Raw genomic sequence first — 6,082 nt, 5'->3', positions numbered from 1 at the left:
AACCAAGAAAAGATAGTCTTACCCAAACCAAGAATATTGATTAAAGCCTTACTCACATCCTCCTAGTATTTTTGGATTCCCAGGCATTCCTCAATCAAGTGAATGTCGTCTGCTTGTGCTAATCCATACTTCTTACAGTTCACCATTCCTCCTTTTTACAGCTTGGATAGACTGAGTGGGGTCCAGTAGGCCCTATGGATTGGAAAAAGGTGGTTTCTCCTTGAATTAGCAGGCTTGACAGTACTATAAGGAAGATTAAAAGATACTTGCCACAAGTGATCTAGCTGGAGCTCCAGCAGGTGTTTTTTCCTCAGCTCATCCGGAAATATGAAGTATCCGTCTGCCAAATCGATCAGCAGCCAGTACCATCCTGCGACTTCCTTGTTCTTTGGCACCCCCTGATTCATGGTCTTTTCCAGCTCATTTGAACTGCTTATCTCCATTGTTAACACATGAGACCAGCTTTTTAATTGGAGGTACTTGAACCTTGAGACTGTATTATCTGCCAATTCACAGAGCACTTCCCAAGATATGAACTTACCCTCCTCGAACAACTGTCCCCACCTTGAAATACCTGCCTCTTCTAAGGGAAGTGCAAATGTATCCTTGTCCCACTCGGGGAATCCTGGAGAGTCCCAAAGGGGTGCAAATTTGTTGTAATACATATGTTTAGAGGCCTCCGTACTACATTCCCAAAATTCAGCCACACCTTGCAGTACCTTGAGTCTCACCTTTTTATAGTACTTGGGGTCTTCAAACTTATACGCAAAGCAAAAAATCCATCCCATGAATCCCTCAGCATTACATTAAACATGGTGCCTATCGCTGAGTTGTCCGGACTGCCTTACAGCATCCTCCCATTTTTTAACATGAAGGCCCAGGCATAGTGTCTCAAATCTGGGAGAGTCAGGCCGCCTATTTCTTTCTTCCTTTCCAATTTCTTCCAAGATATCCAAGCACATTTTGATGCCCAGATGAAACTGCTAATCCTACCCTGTAGCTTATCTAGCCATTCAGTCTTAAAAGGTAGGGGGTTGCATTAAAAAAGAAGGTAAATGTAGGCAAGGTAGACATCTTGGCCAGATTTATTCTCCCGAATATAGTAAGTGGTAAATGAGTCCAACTCATCATCAAGTTGCAAGCCTTTTTTCTAACTCACTTCAGGGAGTTTCCTAATATCTTGCGTGATTTGACCATAGATAACTCATTTAGGGCCATATGTACGAACACATTTTCCCATAGAAAGAGAATGGGTAAAATCCTTTGATACATCTGGCACTTGCTTCTTAACCAAATTACTTTCCCCCATCATATTCCAGGCCATTATTTCTGTTTTAAGATTAGATTATTATTGGAATATCCAGCAACTTGATCAAAAACTAGAGTCAGTCTCTCAGTTATTGGAAATGCACCCTGAAGATCAGATGTATAGACCATGAAATTGCATGCATAGAGGGCAACCTTTTTATCCCAGCAATTACACCTAAAGGGGCATATTTCTTTTTCATTTCTAATTTCTAATTTTGCTTTCCAATGGTTAAATGTATAAGTTAATAATGGAGATAATGGGCACCCCTCTTTTGTTCCCCCTAGTTAAATGAAGAGATAAGATTCCCATTTAATAATACTTTAGAAATATCAGTGTCCAATGTCCTACAAAAATGTCCCCCTAAATTATAGATCTTCAGCATAGACTGCAGGTAGACCCACTTTACTTGATCAAATGCTTTTGTTGTATATAACGTTATTGCTGCTAGGGGTGCCTTATATGCAGTGGCCAAATCTATGGAGCCCAATAAGTCATAAGTCAGCTCATGAGGTGCCCTCCCCTCTAGAAAACCTTTCTGATCCTCATGTAGGAGCTCCTCAATCACTCCATTGAACCTATCTGCCAACATCTTAGCAAATATTCTATAATCACAATTTAAAAGTGGCATTGGCCTGTATGACTCAGAGATACTAGAACACTTCCCAGGCTTCAAGATTAGTGTGACTGTAGCTTCGTTCCATGATGAGGTATTGCTGACCCTTTTCTGAAATATCTCCCCGAATAGGTTGGTTAGAACTGGCAACAGGGAATCGGTCAGGACTTTATAAACCTCATGTGGTAAACCATTGGGGTCTGCTGCCTTACATAATTAACTTGACTGTATTGCTTGCTTAATATCCAAGGGGGTACATCACTGTTGATGAAGATATTGTTAACCGCACTTATTGTAGCTACACCTTCTTGTTTCAGCCTGACCTTTATCCCTTCCACTGCAGTCGCTAATTCTTCAAGATACAGCTCTTCGAAAAAGTTTTGAAAGGCCTTTTCAATATCCCCACTACCCTGGCATTATTACATTTTATTTCATTGATAACATTTCTTACTAGGTCCACTTTAGTTTTCCAGGCCAGCAGTCTACCACAGTTTTCTTCATACACAAAGTGAGCTAACTTGCTAACATCCCACCTCTTTTTAGCTCTACCTTCCACTTCAGCAGATAACATTGTTTTTATGTTTTGCAAAGAAGTCTGTGAATTTTCCATCTCACTATGGACTAAAACCAATTGAGGCAATTTTCCCTCCTGTATTTGGGACTCCAGATCCTTGATCTCATTAATATACGATTTCCTTTTAAAGGCAACTAAGTTAATAATTTTTCCCAAATCATTCCAAGAGAGGTTGAACCTAGATTTATATGGAAAACTTCCTCAGTCGCAGTTCAGAGTATTTTTACAGTCTCTTAATCTAGCAGGGGAGTACGGTCCATTGTCCCTCTCTTCTTTTCCACCCTTCTAGGTGGGCTCAAATCCAGTGACACTGCTGAGTGGTACGACATGTGAGCCCCTAGATATTTAATCTCTTGAACCTGTCTCTTTATATTCTGGTCAACTAAGAAGTAATCGATTCTAGATTGATGGCCGTATTTTTTGTTATTATAGGCAAATCCTCTTTTGGATCACGCCCTCTCCCATCATATAGCCCATAACCTCAGCTGTTTCATAGTGAGCTTAATTTGCAATAAAAATGTTGTGTTAATTATTGATCTATTTTTTGCCGATCTATCCAGAGTGCCAAAACCATATTGAAGTCGCCTGCCAATATAATGGGTTCAGAAAATTTTAGCAGGTTAGCTAGCATTTTCCTGAAGGGACCTACATCGTCTACATCGCCGCCATGGTATAATTTTGATCATATCCTACTAACTTCGTGATAATCCATCTTCCTGCATTATCCACAATGCTATCTTTAATACATATTTACAGGTTATTCTTAAACAATATTGCCACCCCCTTCATATTGGAATCATGACTTGTACACACCAATTGCTGTACCCATTTTCTTTGTTTGAACAAATCAATACACTCTCTCTCAGTCAAGTAGGTCTTCTGCAAAATAATAATGTGTGCTGGGAATCTTTTAAATACTGCAACAGCCGTTTCTCTTCTCCCTTTCACCCGCAAACAATTTACCTTCCAAGATAGGATATTTATTTGGGCTCCCCTGTCCGAAACCATCATCCCCAGACTAGAGGCAGAAAACGGCCCACAAATAAGAAGTAAAGCAGACCGTAGGGCGTCTAAAAATCCTAAGGCTTTGGAGGTTATATTTTTTCTTTTTTCTCTAATGCTCCCCACCCAGTGACCCTGTTCCCACCTCCATCACCATATCCCTGGAGAACCATCCTTTTTTACACCTCCCACTGCTTGTTTAAAGTGATCTTTGAAACATCAGATTTAATTTTGAAAGTTATACCATCGACTTTCAATGCTTTCAGTTTCAGAGCTTTTAAAAGGACGTGCTTTTTGTATGGTGTAAGTATGACCATTGACTAGAATCTTACTAGGTTTACTTCTGTTGAGGTTTATTCTACAGCGATCCCTGTGCACCCTCTGGATGTCCTTAAGAATATGCTGTTGTGAATCTTCTGTTTGAGTCCCTGCTTTAATCAGTCTTGCCATAAATGTTCTTAGATTATCCCCCTCTGCTCCCGCTGGAACATATAAAATGTGCAAGTTATTTCTCCTCTGATTATTTTCCGGTGACTAACTTCTCCTGGCATCCTGCCTCTTTTACTTTCAAGAGCCGTATATCCTCTTTATTGGTCTCTGCCAAAGATTTTATGTCCTTGAAAGCGCCCTCCAAGATAACAGTTCTATTTACTAACTCATCTATTTTCCTTTACAAATTACTACATACATCCCAGATCTCTTTTTGATTAAGTTCAAAGACTTCAAATCTACTCCTAATTTCTAAAGTGAGGGCCTGGATCAAAGACTTGGCTAAATCACATGTCTCTATCCCTGTCTCTGTTGCAGGTGTTTGAGTAGCCACTAAACCTATAGAGGACTGAGTACTTGGCAGCGAGTTTCCGCTAAGTAAGGTCTCCCCTTCCGGAAGAGATTTTCCTGTTATCATTGAGACTAGCTGCGAAGCAGTGCCTGCCTCACCTAGTTCCTGAAACATTAACGCTTGGTATCTATTAGGGCTAGTAAAATTTAAAGATCCTCCAGCAGTCATATTACTAGTTAAGGACAACATACAAGGATTTACTGAATTATCCTGTAACTTCTCCCAGGACTCTCCTCTTGTGCCCCCTCACTCAGTATTGAAGTCTTAGGCACTACTTTGAAATAAGATCGAAGTGAAGGGGTAATCCTAAATTTGCGTTCTGATTTCTGAAGCTTTGTACAGCCACCTCCGCTCTCAGAATTTACTTTCCTGCTGGGGAGAAGTTTTCCAGTAGTGACAGGAGTTACAGAGTAAGCACTGATCTTCTTTGCAACGCTTACTGTCTCCATCTGAGCAGAGCTCTTTGATATAGTATGGAAATCAAGAGTGATAGCCTCTTTATCAACACTCCTCAGAGCATATCTTGCATTTTTGCCACTCTCCCTCTGGTCTTTATAATCTTTAGGCACAGCGCTTTTTACCCTAGAACCCAAACTTCCCTTTACAAATTGCTCCCTGATGCTACAGCTCAATTTTCCTCTATTCTAACATTTAGACCTAGCTCCAGGTTCCAAAAACGTTCCAGAGAGGGACCGTGAGGGAGAATATGTTGGCCGGCTAGCGGCAGGTCACACAAGCACATACCACCGAGGGCAAATATTTGGAAGCAATGCAATGAAGTCTTGAGAAAGTTGTCTTTCATGAATTCTGCATACTTAAAGAGAGAGGAAAAGATAAAGGAAAAGGTGCCCCCTCAGCTCGCTGGTCGGCCATACTGTCAGAGTCACCAGATTCTTAGGGTCTGAGCACGTTCCCAACATGACCACCACAAGACAGCTCAAATGCTCTGATTAGAATGTCACATAGTCTAAGAGGGTCCAAGTGGGGAAAAGGGGATTAGGTAGGGAACAGCTGGGAAGGAGACCTGTAGGAAACAAAAGGTTAAACAACACAACATCAGAATAAAACCACATTTAGATTCATAAAAACTCTCTGTTGAATCTAGGATTCAATGATACTTGGAACATGAAATAACACTCTATTGAGTCTAGAGTTCAATGATACTCGGAACATGAAATAACACTCTATTTCGTCTAGAGTTCAGTGATACTTGGAACATGAAATAACACTCTGTTGAGTCTAGAGTTCAGTGATACTTGGAACATGAAATAAAACTCTGTTGTGTCTAGAGTTCAGTGATACTCGGAACATGAAATAACACTCTATTGAGTCTAGAGTTCTGTGATACTTGGAACATGAAATAACACTCTGTTGAGTCTAGAGTTCTGCGATACTTGGAACATGAAATAACACTCTGTTGAGTCTAGAGTTCTGTGATACTCGGAACATGAGTTCTGTGATACTTGGAACATGAAATAACACTCTGTTGAGTCTAGAGTTCTGTGATACTTGGAACATGAAATAACACTCTGTTGAATCTAAAGTTCTGTGATACTCGGAACATGGAATAACACTCTGTTGAGTCTAGAGTTCTGTGATACTCGGAACATGGAATAATACTTAGACTGAGGAAACATGAATGGCCTAGAACTAGACTCTAATTAGGCCTCATGAAATCTAGGTACCTGGAAAAGAATCAAGAATGGTTAGTACAATGTTTCATATGGAATTTTCATGAATTGA

The sequence above is a fragment of the Pleurodeles waltl genome, chromosome 6, assembly GCF_031143425.1.
Source record: "Pleurodeles waltl isolate 20211129_DDA chromosome 6, aPleWal1.hap1.20221129, whole genome shotgun sequence".
In the NCBI taxonomy this organism is placed as follows: domain Eukaryota; kingdom Metazoa; phylum Chordata; class Amphibia; order Caudata; family Salamandridae; genus Pleurodeles; species Pleurodeles waltl.
This window is presented reverse-complemented; position numbering follows the sequence as displayed.